Source organism: Pagrus pagrus (assembly GCF_965226575.1).
Source record: "Pagrus pagrus genome assembly, chromosome: 4".
NCBI classification, from domain to species: Eukaryota; Metazoa; Chordata; class Actinopteri; order Spariformes; family Sparidae; genus Pagrus; species Pagrus pagrus.
In genome coordinates, this window is record NC_140188.1 from 35570149 (window position 1) to 35587193 (window position 17045).

Below are 17045 nucleotides of genomic sequence, written 5' to 3' on the forward strand. Positions count from 1 at the left end.
GGTCATGGGCATAGCCAGAGATGCTCTATGGGGTTCAGGTCTGTTGACATGGCTCAGTTGTGGGGGGAAATGGCCAGCCATTTCATGTGAGGGACACCATCCTTCTGGAGATGCGTGGTGACCACACAAGCATGATGTGGGGGCATGTTGTCATCCATGAACATGAAGTTTGGGGCATACTGGTGCCACTCTGGGATGAGGATGGGCTGGATGATGTCCTGCAGGTATGACTGACCCATGACTCTTCCATTGATAAACACCGGATCAGTTTTACGTCCATCAGTATTCCGGCCCACACTGTTAGGCCACCTCCTCCAGCTCTAAGATTTGGGACCATGTTGACGGCTGCATAGCACTCACCTCTGCTCCTGCTCTCGACAGTAAACATTAGTGACAACAACTGCTGGATGGTCCATTCATGGTGCCTTTCACGCGCTAAACTGGTGTTCTGATTTAGAGAGACCAGTCTGCTAATGACACTGAGACAATTGGAGTTCATTAGCAACATCAATTTGCCTACTCCCTGTCTAGATATTCAGCCAAAGCCAAGTGGCGCTCCTACTCAGTCAGTTTACGTTGGTTGACCATGACCATTTATTATTAAATGGCCACAATGGACACTCAACCATTATCCAGTGCCCTTCATAGCCCCAAAACAAACATTTTTGCTCAATAACAGCTTCAACTATATTTGTGTGAGTTTTGAGTTTGACCCCTCATTCGAGTTATAGCCCCACAACTGCGCTGAAGTGGTTACACAGACAAACAAAACATTTTTTCTTAACTCAGGACCTTGCGAATATATTGTGCTGGTTAAACCAAGACTCCATTGAAAATCTGTATTGATATTGGCAGGAGGGGAGCTAGTGATCTGTTGGCAGCAGGCAAGCAACAGAGTCCTGTGCTCCGTGCAAGGAAGCAAATAAATGTAGTTGAACTTCACCAATTCTGTCTAGTAGTGGTTAAAAATTCGGCCAGAGGACTACCAGAAGCTTCTGGATGGCTATCAAAAGCGCCTAATTGAGGTGAAAATGGACGAGGGACATTTAACCAAATATTAGAATAACTATGTCTACTTTTGACCCAGGAGATTTGGTCACATTTTCAGACCTATAATAAATTCATTATTGAACCAAACTTCATGAATGTTTTGTGACAAAGTAGTATTTGTTCCACTCACTTCATCATGTGTGTATGCGTGTGTGTGTATATATATATATATATATGTATATATATATATATACATATATATATATATATATATATATACATATATATATATACAGTACAGACCAAAAGTTTGGACACACCTTCTCATTCAAAGAGTTTTCTTTATTTTCATGACTATGAAAATTGTAGATTCACACTGAAGGCATCAAAACTATGAATTAACACATGTGGAATTATATACTTAACAAAAAAGTGTGAAACAACTGAAAATATGTCTTATATTCTAGGTTCTTCAAAGTAGCCACCTTTTGCTTTAATTATTGCTTCGCGCACTCTTGGCATTCTCTTGATGAGCTTCAAGAGGTAGTCACCTGAAATGGTCTTCCAACAGTCTTGAAGGAGTTCCCAGAGATGCTTAGCACTTGTTGGCCCTTTTGCCTTCACTCTGCGGTCCAGCTCACCCCAAACCATCTCGATTCGGTTCAGGTCCGGTGACTGTGGAGGCCAGGTCATCTGGCGCAGCACCCCATCACTCTCCCTCTTGGTCAAATAGCCCTTACACAGCCTGGAGGTGTGTTTGGGGTCATTGTCCTGTTGAAAAATAAATGATGGTCCAACTAAACGCAAACCGGATGGAAAAGCATGCCGCTGCAAGATGCTGTGGTAGCCATGCTGGTTCAGTATGCCTTCAATTTTGAATAAATCCCCAACAGTGTCACCAGCAAAGCACCCCCACACCATCACACCTCCTCCTCCATGCTTCACGGTGGGAACCAGGCATGTAGAGTCCATCCGTTCACCTTTTCTGCGTCGCACAAAGACACGGTGGTTGGAACCAAAGATCTCAAATTTGGACTCATCAGACCAAAGCACAGATTTCCACTGGTCTAATGTCCATTCCTTGTGTTCTTTAGCCCAAACAAGTCTCTTCTGCTTGTTGCCTGTCCTTAGCAGTGGTTTCCTAGCAGCTATTCTACCATGAAGGCCTGATTCACACAGTCTCCTCTTAACAGTTGTTCTAGAGATGTGTCTGCTGCTAGAACTCTGTGTGGCATTGACCTGGTCTCTAATCGAGCTGCTGTTAACCTGCGATTTCTGAGGCTGGTGACTCGGATGAACTTATCCTCCGCAGCAGAGGTGACTCTTGGTCTTCCTTTCCTGGGGCGGTCCTCATGTGAGCCAGTTTCTTTGTAGCGCTTGATGGTTTTTGCGACTGCACTTGGGGACACTTTCAAAGTTTTCCCAATTTTTCGGACTGACTGACCTTCATTTCTTAAAGTAATGATGGCCACTCGTTTTTCTTTACTTAGCTGCTTTTTTCTTGCCATAATACAAATTCCAACAGTCTATTCAGTAGGACTATCAGCTGTGTATCCACCTGACTTCTGCACAACACAACTGATGGTCCCAACCCCATTTATTAGGCAAGAAATCCCACTTATTAAACCTGACAGGGCATCCTTGAAAGGGAAAACCATTTCAGGTGACTACCTCTTGAAGCTCATCAAGAGAATGCAGAGTGTGTGCAAAGCAGTAATCAGAGCAAAAGGTGGCTACTTTGAAGAAACTAGAATATAAGGCGTATTTTCAGTTGTTTTACACTTTTTTGTTAAGTACATATTTCCACATGTGTTAATTCATAGTTTTGATGCCTTCAGTGTGAATCTACAATGTCAATAGTCATGAAAAGAAAGGAAACTCATTGAATGAGAAGGTGTGTCCAAACTTTTGGTCTGTACTGTATATATATAAAATTATTACTGCTCTTGTCCCTAACAACTCTTCTAAGTCCTAGATGTAAAAGAACACATGATCCCCTCATGGTCACTGAAATAAGTTGGCACCACTAAGGATTCAACAATATAATGTGTTGTTTTCACATACACATGATCAATTAGTGTGCCGTTTTCTGTTGTTTGTTGTTTCACAAATTGAACAAACCCTTTGTTTGTCATGAATTTGGCAATTGACGATGATTTCAAAATGTCGTTATTGAAATCTCCCATGACGGCGACTGTGTCGCTTTGTGGATTCAGCCAATCAAGTAATTTGCTTAAATTTTGTTTAAACAAAGTCGTGGGATAAGATGGTGGTCTCTAAATTACTGCTATCAATATGCTGTATGTAGTGCAGTGGTAAACCAAACATTCTAAATTTACATTTGGTACCTGGAGAACATTACATGCCAAATTGTCTGCACTATAAAGGCCAACTCCACCATGTTGTTGACCTTGAATTTCTGTCAATATTGGGTTGCTGCTACTGTAGGATAAATTCCTTGGCTGATTATGAAAAACATAACCGTCCATCTTTACAGTTTCAAATGAGGAAACTGCAGGCAGCCATGTTTCTGTAACAGCAATGCAGTTAAGCTGCAAATGCTGTGTACACAATGCCAAATCGGATACATGTTGGGTCAAATTCTGCACATTCATCAAAAACACAGTAAAGGTCTGCGTATTGAATTTGTGCCTTGTAATATTCTCGACCATGAAGGGAGGCATCTGTTCAATTGCATCTTTAATTGCGTCCTTACAATAGATGGCTTTCTCCTTAAAATCCCTGATCACCAACCCTGACAAATCTCTAACCCGACTCAAACCTACATACGCCTGTCCAGCTGCAAAAATCTTTTCAAGGGACACTATCGCTTTATCTACTGTAATGCCTTGTACTTTATGTACTGTACAAGCCCAGGCAAGCTTCAGTGGAAATTGCCTACGCATTCCACCCTTTTTAGTTACCCTATCCTCTTCAGGTCCAATGCCCGTGGAACCCATTTCTACCTCAGAGGCAAATGCACAGCGTTTCCTCTTCTGTACGCCTACCCTATCGTCATCAAATTTGACATACACCGTCTGAGGAAACCTCGTTTCGTCATTCTCTGGATAAACTATGTGTGTGACAGTGCCACAGCCCCATTGACCAGACCGTCCGCTACATCTAAGTTTTTAAACAGCATTACGCGGGCATCTTTCCCTAAAAGCAGCGTCTCATCCAGACATGTGTCGTATGCTCTGGAATGATGTCCGCTTATCAACTCCAGCTTGCCTGTTTTCTTACTGTTCACGTAATCCTGAGCCTGTATCGCAACATAATCCGGACAAGTTATAAACAACCGCTGTAGGTTAAGTACATTTACTTGTCGATTTGTGGGAAATACGTGCAAAGCTGAGCTGACTTCGCCGGTTTCACAACGTTGTAATATTTCAATGTCGCTATCCAACATCGGGGTACCTTTTGAACGAGTTCTAACTCTATTCAACAACTCTGCGAATACCTGATCTTTCTGACAAACAATTGTTTTCAATTCCGCGATCTTAAACAACTGAGACCACAAATCAACACCTACGTCGTCTAAATACAAAGGTTTCCCTTTCACCGGAGGCAACTGATAAAAATCTCCAACTGCAATTACACTAACGTTTCCAAACGAGGAATAGTCACCAGATTGCTTAATTTGTCTTAATCTTCCATGGATATAAGCCAATAGTTTGTGATCAACCATGGAGATTTCATCTATTATCAAAAGCTGCAAGCTACTATATTTAGCACGTAAAGAATTCAGCTTCTCCTCACCCAACGGAGTGTAAGGTAAGCGTACATCTTTACCAATGCTAAACGCATTGTGAATAGTAGCCGCATTTAAATTGTGCGCAGCTATCCCCGTAGGAGCCGTTAGTAGAACGCAAATGATCGCGACACACTCTCGACAACAACCTCATTGCCTCGTACTGTATAGCCCTGATCAAATGGCGCTTACCTGTCCCCGCACCGCCTGTAATAAATACATGTATCGGATCTGGCTTTGATCCACTTACCCTTTGTAAGCACCACTGCCTAATCTGATAAAAAATACACATCTGTGTCTCATTCAGAGACCTAACTAAAGCCAAACCGTCACATCTGCAGAGGACATTGTTCCTCTTTTCTAAATGTGCAACGTCTTTACCGTTTACCGCTAAATCTGGAATGGCATCTACTGGTTTGTCAACTATCTGCTCCGTCTCTCTACGTTCCTCTATACACTCTAAATGCTCCAACTCCTGCTCTGGGCACAGCTCGCACCAGGCATCTTCTAAAACACCGTCACTATCGATTGAATTTTGGATATCGTCTAACTCGTCTGCGTCCCTTTCAAATTTGCATCTGTTCTGAACGACAACCGCTTTAACCGAATGTAGCGATTTATCACCCAATCTCACACGACCGTGACCATAAAACTGCTCAAACGTCTCAAACCCCGCCGGTTTGAGCTGCCCGTCGTTATGATACGGCAGGAACAACTGCAAAATGCTCTGATGGAACAATTCCGGATTCTTAGTCTCCGAAAAGCGCACGTAACGAACAACGGCGGGCTGCGTACGTGTTCTTTTCACAACAAAACCACAATCGTTGTTTAATTTCACCCTATTGACACACATTTCATTTTTACTCAAGACGCGATACTCTGATGCAAATGCTGCCAAACACGTCATTAAACGTACCATCCTTCGGCCTATTCTTGTACCTGTCGACAATATTCCTCATCCACATATCTTCATCGGTAAGATCATGTGATGATGCCTTTTGTTTTAACACGCTTAAAGGCAAACTCATTCTAACTGTATTCTCCCCTACCGGCACAAAAACAACTTTCCTAGAGCACACCTTAAGATGCATGTTTGTCAACCTATACACTGCTTCCTGAGCACAAACATCCCTATTGTGTAAATACACACTTCCTAATTTTTTCAATGCATCTTTAGCACTACTATTACCCTCTTTTTTTTTTTTTTTTTTTTTTCCCCCAGTGTTTTTTAATTTAGATTTTCCAATTCAAAACGCAAGACATACAGACCATACAGACAAAAGACAATACGGTAATACAAACATAAAACAAAAACAACAGAAAACCTACCCACCCAGCCTCCTTCCCTTCCGCCCACCCACCCACCCTGAGGGGAGAATAAGAAGCATAAACATAATTCATTGCATCAGATAATGGTAATGATATTAAAAGCAAGAAAAGAAAAAGAGAGAAAAAAAAAAAGAAAAAAAAAGAAATGTTAGTCCAGCGTAGTAAGAGAACTGATATATGTAAGACATGGGTTCCATATTTTATAAAAACCATTCAATGAGCTTCTAGCTGTGAATTTTATTTTTTCTAGGTGAAGGAATGATGACAGGTCTTTTAACCAGGATGATGAGGAGGGGGGGATAGGGCTCTTCCAGTGGAGCAATATGCGACGTCTGGCTATAAGAGAAGCGAATGCGACCAGATCTTTCTGGTCCCTGTTAAAGTTCAAATTGCCCCCTGCAGGAGACACACCAAAAATAGCGATCAGTGGACAGGGAGAAACTGGGAGACCGAGAACCTTGGATAGGGTGTCAAAAAAGGCTGTCCAATAGGTGGCAAGTTTCGGGCAGAGAAAAAAAGTGGCGTGGTAGAATGTTCATTTTGACTGACTCAATCCTACCCACAAGCGAAAGGGGTAGTTTGTTCCATCTTTTAAGGTCAATTTTAATCCTTTCAAGCAATTTCCCATAGTTCTCCTTATACAATGAGCTGGAAATGTGGGAGATGGAAACACCAAGGTATTTGAAACCGTTTTGAGAAACGTGGAATGGAAACACATCAGAGGGGATGGATTTAGCCAGGCCATTGGCGGGGTAGCACACACTCTTCGGAATATTCAGTTTATATCCCGAGAATTCTCCAAACACCTTAAGCAGATGTTAGATGTTATTAAGGCAGCCTGCTGGATCCTGAACAAATAAAAGTAAGTCGTCTGCGTATAGTGCCACCTTATGCTCAATCCCTCCTCTGGGGATGCCAGCGAACAGTGTGGAACTTCTCAGAGCAATGGACAGGGGTTCTATAACTAGTGCAAACAGTAAAGGTGAAAGAGGGCAGCCCTGGCGTGTGCCGCGTGTGAGGGCGAATGGTGGAGAAATGTCATTATTGGTTTTTACACTAGCTAGTGGGGCAGAATATAAAAGCCGTACCCAGGAAATAAATTTAGAACCGAAGCCAAAACGCTGTAAAACTAAGAATAATTAAAGCTGCAAGCAGCGATGAACGGGCCCTCGCAGTCCATGCGCGTCGGGGCGTGCTGCTGTCGCAGCGTGCTGCTGTCGCTACATGCTGCTGTCGGGGCCATGCTGCTGTCGGGGCATGCTGCTGTCGGGGCTTGCTCATGCAACAACTTCCGTTGAGGAATCAAAAGTGAAGGCAGTCAAGCTGTTCTTTCGTCATTTAGCAATAAAAGCGCCCCCTATTGGCTGATTTGCACCAAATTTTTCACAAACCATCATTGGGCTGTGGAACATAATTAGAAAAACTTTAGTGTTAATTGGACTGTATTTCATGAAGATATGGAAGACTGTCTGTTTGACCACAATGTGCAGGAAATTGTTGTTTTATATTTTGGGCGTTCTTTGGACTATCAGAATTCTTTTAATAAGTTTTTGTCAGGAGGGTCCATAGATTGTCTGTGCAAAGTTTGGTGGAAATGGGATAAATTGGCTAGTAGGAGTTCGAAAAAGTAGGTTTGCGACATTTGGCAAATTTGTGAATGGAAATTTAATGCGAAAGTGGGCGTGGCCTACATGACACAATTCAGCTGAATGCAGGGAACACATAGATATAAGATTTAACATGGTGCGCCATATTACGTGGGAGTTATTAGCAAAAAAGGCATTTGGCTTGATAACAGCGCCACCTGCTGGTGATTTTTGGTGTGTGAGTTACATGGGCCAGTGTATACCACCCCTATGAATTTCATATCCATTACTGTTATGGTGTGGGCACAGTGGCAAATATAAAATAAAACTGCCACCAGAGCGCCACCTAGTGTCGGATTGGTAAGACTTTCGTCAGCTATCCTCAGGAGGGCATTGGCAATGAGTGTACCAAGTTTCATGTTAATCCGAGAAACGGATGTGGAGATATAAATTACTCCAATTTAAAGAGCGCCACCTAGTGGTCATTCGCCAAAACTTTGCACAGAGCCTAAGGGGCTCATGTCGAAGTAGTATCCTGAGTTTCATGTCATTCGGACACACTAATGTGGAGATATGCAACACTTCCTGTTTTGAGGTAAATCTGCAGGAAGTTGTCATTTAATAACTTGGTTATTATTTGGAGTATCAAAATTCTTTTAATAACTTTTTGTCAGAAGTGTCCACAGATGCTGTGTGCAAAGTTTGGTGCAAATCGGTCAAACTGCCTGGGAGGAGTTCGAAAAAGTAGGTTTGCGACATTTTGCGAGCTAGCGGAAAAAAACGGTAGGCGGATATGGGCGTGGCCTATATCAGGAGATTCAGGAGGATTCACTGAACGCGTGGATATAAGGTTTTTGAATGTGCGACAAAGTATGTGGGAGTTATTAGGCAAAACGCACTGTCCTTGATAATAGCGCCACCTAGTTGCGAAAATTCACAATGACAACAGATTATAAAATTTTTCGCCAGGTGTGACGTATATTCTAAGTTTGGTGAGTTTTGAGGTATGTTCAGGCAGTGAAAAATGCGATCATTTTGGCCTAAAAATTATTAAAATTAAAACTGCAAGCAGTGATGAACGGGCCCTCGCAGTCCACGCGTGTCGGGGTGTGCTGCGGTCGGGGCCTGCCAGTTACCCGGCCGCATTGCCCGATTATTGTGTATGTATGTCTTAACTGTCCGTGTGTTAATGGGACTGCATTTGGTCAAGATATGGAAGACTGTCTGTTTGAACAGAATTTGCAGGAAATTGTAATTCTATATTTTGGGTGTTTATTGGAGTATCAAAATTGTTTTAATAAGTTTTTGTCGTGAGCATGTACAGATGCTGTGTGCAAAGTTTGGTGCAAATCGGTGAAATTGCCTGGGAGGAGTTCGAAAAAGTAGGTTTTTCAGTTCGCGCGATTTTGCGAATGGAAATTTGGGGTGAACGTGGGCGTGGCCTACATCAATCACTTCATCTGGATTCAGGGAACACGTAGATATAAGGCTTTGAACTGTGCAACATATTATGTGGGAGTTATTCACGGAAAACGCTTTTCTCTTGATAACAGCGCCACCTGCTGGTCATTTTTGGTGTGTGAGTTACAGGGGCCAGTCTATACCACCCCAATGAGTTTCATATCCATAAGTGTTATGGTGTTGGCACAGTGCCAAATCTAAGATGAAACTGCCACCAGAGCGCCACCTAGTGTCGGATCGGTAACACATTCGTCAGGTATCCTCTGGAGGGCACTGGCAATGAGTGTACCAAGTTTCATGTTAATCCAACAAACGGATGTGGAGATATAAATTACTTAAATTTAAAGAGCGCCACCTAGTGGTGATGTCCCGAAATTTTGCACAGAGCCTTAGGGGCTCATGGGGAAGTAATATCCTGAGTTTCATGTCATTCGGACACACCAATGTGGAGATATGCAACACTTCCTGTTTGGAACGAAATCTGCAGGAAGTTGTAATTTAATAACTTGAGTATTCTTTGGAATATTAAAATTCTTTTAATAACTTTTTGTCAGGAGGGTCCACAGATGCTGTGTGCAAAGTTTGGTGCAAATTGGTGAAATTGCCTGGGAGGAGTTCGAAAAAGTAGGTTTGCGACATTTTGCGAGCTAGCAAAAAAAAACGGTAGGCGGATATGGGCGTGGCCTATACCCAGAGATTCAGGAGGATTCACTGAACGCGTGGATATAAGGATTTAGAATGTGCGACAAAGTATGTGTGAGTTATTAGCCAAAACGCACTTTCCTTCATAATAGCGCCACCTAGTGGCGAAATTTGACAATGACAACAGATTATAAAATTTTTCACCAGGTGTGATCTATATTCCAAGTTTGGCGAGTTTTGGGGTATGTTCAGGCAGTGAAAAATGCGATCATTTGGGATAAATAAAAATAATAATAATAATTAAAGCTGCAAGCAGCGATGAACGGGCCCTCGCAGTCCACGTACGTTGGGCTGTGGCACCGTTGGAGGCCTGTGCGCCCAGTTGTGTGCTTGCCTATTGCCTGTGGAAAAGTCCTACCTAATGTAAATGGGATCCGTGTCACACAAAAGACAACAGTGACATCTTCAGTGACTTCCTGTGTCCAGAGGGTGGCGCTATAGATCTGACACAGTATTGATGCAGAGACGTGTTCAGGGCGAGCCCCTCCACATGTGTGAGCAATTTGATGCTGATGGGAAATTGTATGTTGAAGTTATCAGGACTTCCTGCTTGATGGCGAAGGATTGAATTTGAAGGAAAATGGCGGACTTCCTGTTGGACTGAGGGTATGTGTCCAAGAGGGTTTTTTGTGCGTCTGGTGATGATACATAAGCCTACCCAATTTAGTTCATGTACGTGCATGTAGGAGGCAGGGTTTCAATTTTGAAATATTCCAGGGGGCGCTATGGAGCCATTTAGCGCCACCTGCTCGTCATTTTTGGTGTGTGAGTTACAGGGGCCAGTCTCTAACACCCCAATGAATTTCATATCCATAAGTGTTATGGTGTGGGCACAGTGCCAACTGTAAAATGAAACTGCCACCAGAGCGCCACCTGGTGTCGGATCGGTATGACCTTCGTCAGCTATCCTCAGGAGGGCACTGGCAATGAGTGTACCAAGTTTCATGTCAATCCGACAAACGGATGTGGAGATATAAATTACTTCAATTTAAAGAGCGCCACCTAGTGGTCATTGGCCAAAACTTTGCACAGAGCCTTAGGGGCTCATGTCGAAGTAGTATCCTGAGTTTCATGTCATTCGGACACACCAATGTGGAGATATGCAACACTTCCTGTTTGGAACGAAATCTGCAGGAAGTTGTCATTTAATAACTTGAGTATTCTTTGGAATATTAAAATTCTTTTAATAACTTTTTGTCAGGAGGGTCCACAGATGCTGTGTGCAAAGTTTCGTGCAAATTGGTGAAATTCCCTGGGAGGAGTTCGAAAAAGTAGGTTTGCGACATTTTGCGAGCTAGCGAAAAAAAACGGTAGGCGGATATGGGCGTGGCCTATACCAGGCGATTCAGCAGAATTCACTGAACGCGTGGATATGAGATTTTTGAATGTGCGACAAAGTATATGGGAGTTATTAGGCAAAACGCACTTTCCTTGATAACAGCGCCACCTAATGGTGAAAATTCACAACGACGACAGATTATAAAATTTTTCGCCAGGTGTGACGTATATTCCAAGTTTGGCGAGTTTTGGGGTATGTTCAGGCAGTGAAAAATGCGATCATTTGGGAAAAAGAAAAATAATAATAATCATTACAAAAACAATAGGGACCTCGCAGGTTTCCTGCTCGGGCCCTAATTAAAACTGCAAGCAGTGATGAACGGGCCCTCGCAGTCCACGTACGTTGGGCTGTGGCGCCGTCGGAGGCCTGTGCGCCCAGTTGTGTGCTTGCCCGTTGGCTGTGGAAATGTGGTACCTAATGTAAATGGGATCCGTGTCACACAAAACACAACAGTGACATCTTCAGTGACTTCCTGTGTCCAGTGGGTGGCGCTATAGATATGACACAGTATTGATGCAGAGACGTGTTGAGGGCGAGCCCCTCTACATGTGTGAGCAATTTGATGGCGATAGGAAATTGTATGTTGAAATTATCGGGACTTCCTGCTTGATGGCGAAGGATTGAATTTGAAGGAAAATGGCGGACTTCCTGCTGGACTGAGGGTATGTGTCCTAGAGGGTTTTTTGTGCGGCTGGTGATGATAGATAAGCCTACCGAATTTTGTTCATGTACGTGCATGTAGGGGACAGGGCTTAAATTTTGAAATATTCCAGGGGGCGCTATGGAGCCATTTAGCGCCACCTGCTCGTCATTTTTGGTGTGTGAGTTACAGGGGCCAGTCTCTAACACCCCAATGAATTTCATATCCATAAGTGTTATGGTGTGGGCACAGTGCCAAATATAAAAGTAAACTGCCACCAGAGCGCCACCCAGTGTCGGATCAGTAAGATCTTTGTCAGCCATCCTCAGGAGGGCATTGGCAATGAGTGTAGCAAGTTTCATGTTAATTCGACAAACGGATGTGGAGATATAAATTACTTCAATTTAAAGAGCGCCACCTAGTGGTCATTGGCCAAAACTTTGCACTGAGCCTTAGGGGCTCATGTCGAAGTAGTATCCTGAGTTTCATGTCATTCGGACACAGCATTGTGGAGATATGCAACACTTCCTGTTTGGAGCGAAATGTGCAGGAAGTTGTCATTTAATAAGTTGAGCATTCTTTGGAATATCAAAATTCTTTTAATAACTTTTAGTCAGGAGGGTCCACAGATGCTCTGTGCAAAGTTTCGTGCAAATTGGTGAAATTGCCTGGGAGGAGTTCGAAAAAGTACGTTTATGAGTTTTCGCGATTTTGCGAATGGAAATGTACGTCGAAAGTGGGCGTGGCCTACATCACACAATTCAGCTGAATGCAGGGAACACATAGATATAAGGTTTAACAATGTGCTCCATATTATGTGGGAGTTATTAGCCAAAAACGGTTTTGTGTTGAAAATAGCGCCACCTGCTGGTCATTTTTGGTGTGTGAGTTACAGGGGCCAGTCTATAGCACCCCTATGAATTTCATATCCATAAGTGTTATGGTGTGGGCACAGTGCGAAATATAAAATGAGACGGCCACCAGAGCGCCACCTAGTGTCGGATCTGGAACACATTTGTCAGCTATCCTCAGGAGGGCATTGGGAATAAGTGTACCAAGTTTTGTGATAATCCGACCAACCGATGTTGAGATATAAAACAGTTCAATTTAAAGAGCGCCATCTGGTGGTCATCATCTCAAATTTTGCACAGAGCCTTAGGGGCTCATGGGGAAGTACTATCCTGAGTTTGAAGTCATTCGGACACACCAATGTGGAGAAATGCAACACTTCCTGTTTGGAGCGAAATCTGCAGGAAGTTGTAATTTAATAACTTGAGTATTATTTGGAATATCAAAATTCTTTTAATAACTTTTTGTCAGGAGGGTCCACAGATGCTGTGTGCAAAGTTTCGTGCAAATTGGTGAAATTGCCTGGGAGGAGTTCGAAAAAGTAGGTTTGCGACATTTTGCGAGCTAGCGAAAAAAAACGGTAGGCGGATATGGGCGTGGCCTATACCCAGAGATTCAGGAGGATTCACTGAACGCGTGGATATAAGGATTTTGAATGTGCGACAAAGTATGTGGGAGTTATTAGGCAAAACGCACTTTCCTTGATAACAGCGCCACCTAGTGGTGCAAATTCACAACGACGACAGATTATAAAATTTTTCACCAGGTGTGACGTATATTCCAAGTTTGGCGAGTTTTGGGGTATGTTAAGGCAGTGAAAAATGCGATCATTTGGGATAAATAAAAATAATAATAAACATTACAATTACAATAGGGTCCTTGCAGGTTCCCTGCTCGGGCCCTAATTAAAACTGCGAGCAGTGATGTACGGGCCCTCGCAGTCCACGTACGTTGGGCTGTGGCGCCGTCGGAGGCCTGTGCGCCCAGTTGTGTGCTTGCCCGTTGCCTGTGGAAATGTCCTACCTAAATGGGATTCGTGTCACACAAAACACAACAGTGACATCTTCATTGACTTCCTGTGTCCAGTGGGTGGCGCTATAGATATGACATAGTATTGATGCAGAGACGTGTTCAGGGCGAGCCCCTCTACATGTGTGAGCAATTTGATGCCGATGGGAAATTGTATGTTGAAGTTATCAGGACTTCCTGATTGATGGCAAAAGATTGAATTTGAAGGAAAATGGCGGACTTCCTGTTGGACTGAGGGTATGTGTCCAAGAGGGTTTTTTGTGCGTCTGGTCATGATACATAATCCTACCGAATTTGGTTCATGTACGTGCATGTAGGAGGCAGGGCTTCAATTTTGAAATATTCCAGGGGGCGCTATGGAGCCATTTAGCGCCACCTGCTCGTCATTTTTGGTGTGTGAGTTGCAGGGGCCAGTGTCTAACACCCCTATGAGTTTCATATCCATAAGTGTTATGGTGTGGGCACAGTGGCAAATAAAAAATGAAACTGCCACCAGAGCGCCACCTAGTGTTGGATCGGTAAGACCTTCGTCAGCTATCCTCAGGAGGGCATTGGCAATGAGTGTACCAAGTTTCATGTTAATCCGACAAACCAATGTGGAGATATAAATTACTCCAATTTAAAGAGCGCCACCTAGTGGTCATCGGGCAAAATTTTGAACAGAGCCTTAGGGCCTCATAGGGAAGTAGGATCCTGAGTTTGAAGTCATTCGGACACACCAATGTGGAGATATGCAAAACTTCCTGTTATGAGCGAAATCTGCAGGAATTTGTAATTTAATAAGTTGAGTATTTTTTGGTATATCAAAATTCTTTTAATAACTTTTTGTCAGGAGGGTCCACAGATGCTGTGTGCAAAGTTTCGTGCAAATCGGTGAAATTGCCTGGGAGGAGTTCGAAAAAGTAGGTTTGCGACATTTTGCGAGCTAGCGAAAAAAAACGGTAGGCGGATATGGGCGTGGCCTATACCCAGAGATTCAGGAGGATTCACTGAACGCGTGGATATAAGGATTTAGAATGTGCGACAAAGTATGTGGGAGTTATTAGGCAAAACGCACTTTCCTTGATAACAGCGCCACCTAGTGGTGAAAATTCACAACGACGACAGATTATAAAATTTTTCGCCAGGTGTGACGTATATTCCAAGTTTGGCGAGTTTTGGGGTATGTTAAGGCAGTGAAAAATGCGATCATTTGGGATAAATAAAAATAATAATAAACATTACAATTACAATAGGGACCTCGCAGGTTTCCTGCTCGGGCCCTAATTAAAACTGCGAGCAGTGATGTACGGGCCCTCGCAGTCCACGCGTGTCGGGGCATGCTGCCGTCGGGGCTTGTTCATGCAACAACTTCCGTTGAGTAATGAAAAGTGAAGGCAGTCAAGGGAAAAACGGTTTTGTCTTGATAACAGCGCCACCTAGTGGTAATTTTTGGTGTGTGAGTTACAGGGGCCAGTGTGTACCACCCCAATGAATTTCATATCCATAAGTATTATGGTGTGGGCACAGTGCCAAAAACAAAATGAAACTGCCGCCAGAGCGCCACCTAGTGTCGGAGCGGTAAGACCTTCGTCAGCCATCCTCAGGAGGGCATTTGCAATAAGTGTACCAAGTTTCATGTCAATCAGACAAACGGATGTGGAGATATAAATTACTTCAATTTAAAGAGCGCCACCTAGTGGTGGTCGTCCAAAATTTGGCACAGAGCCTTAGGGGCTCATGGGGAAGTATTATCCTGAGTTTCATGTCATTCGGACACACCAATGTGGAGATATGCAACACTTCCTGTTTTGACCGAAATCTGCAGGAAATTGTTATTTAATAACTTGAGTATTCTTTGGAATATCAAAATTCTTTTAATAACTTTTTGTCAGGAGGGTCCACAGATGCTGTGTGCAAAGTTTCGTGCAAATCGGTCGAACTGCCTGGGAGGAGTTCGAAAAAGTAGGTTTGCGACATTTTGCGAGCTAGCGAAAAAAAACGGTAGGCGGATATGGGCGTGGCCTATACCCAGAGATTCAGGAGGATTCACTGAACGTGTGGATATAAGGTTTTTGAATGTGCGACAAAGTATGTGGGAGTTATAAGGCGAAACGCACTTTCCTTGATAATAGCGCCACCTAGTGGTGAAAATTCACAACGACAACAGATTATAAAATTTTTCGCCAGGTGTGACGTATATTCCAAGTTTGGTGAGTTTTGGGGTATGTTCAGGCAGTGAAAAATGCGATCATTTTGGCCTAAAAATAATAAAAAAAAAAATAATAATAATCACTACAAAAACAATAGGGTCCTTGCAGGTTCCCTGCTCGGGCCCTAATTAAAACTGCGAGCAGTGATGTACGGGCCCTCGCAGTCCACGCGTGTCGGGGCATGCTGCCGTCGGGGCTTGTTCATGCAACAACTTCCGTTGAGTAATGAAAAGTGAAGGCAGTCAAGGGAAAAACGGTTTTGTCTTGATAACAGCGCCACCTAGTGGTAATTTTTGGTGTGTGAGTTACAGGGGCCAGTGTGTACCACCCCAATGAATTTCATATCCATAAGTGTTATGGTGTGGGCACAGTGCCAAAAACAAAATGAAACTGCCGGCAGAGCGCCACCTAGTGTCGGAGCGGTAAGACCTTCGTCAGCCATCCTCAGGAGGGCATTTGCAATAAGTGTACCAAGTTTCATGTCAATCAGACAAACGGATGTGGAGATATAAATTACTTCAATTTAAAGAGCGCCACCTAGTGGTGGTCGGCCACAATTTGGCACAGAGCCTTAGGGGCTCATGGGGAAGTATTATCCTGAGTTTCATGTAATTCGGACACACCAATGTGGAGATATGCAACACTTCCTGTTTTGACCGAAATCTGCAGGAAGTTGTTATTTAATAACTTGAGTATCCTTTGGAATATCAAAATTCTTTTAATAACTTTGAGTCAGGAGGGTCCACAGATGCTGTGTGCAAAGTTTCGTGCAAATCGGTTGAATTCCCTGGGAGGAGTTAGAAAAAGTAGGTTTGCGACATTTTGCGAGCTAGCGAAAAAAAACGGTAGGCGGATGTGGGCGTGGCCTATATCAGGAGATTCAGCAGAATTCACTGAACGCGTGGATATAAGTTTTTTGAATATGCGACAAAGTACGTGGGAGTTATTAGCCAAAACGCACTTTCCTTGATAATAGCGCCACCTAGTGGCGAAAATTCACAATGACAACAGATTATAAAATTTTTCGCGAGGCCTGATGTATTTACCAAATAAAATTGCGTTTTCGTCCATGTTCAGGCAGTGAAAAATGCGATCATTTGGGACAAAGGAAAATAATAATAATAATCATTACAATTACAATAGGGACCTCGCAGGTTTCCTGCTCGGGCCCTAATTA

The 17045-nt window shown here is 43.3% G+C and overlaps 1 protein-coding gene across 4 annotated transcripts in view; it reads left to right on the forward strand.

Annotated features, from left to right (window-relative positions):
• The window catches only part of LOC311255500 (vascular endothelial zinc finger 1-like), a 200382-nt gene that overhangs the window by 96137 nt on the left and 87200 nt on the right, over window positions 1–17045 (forward strand). The gene's annotated exons all lie outside the window — the stretch shown is intronic.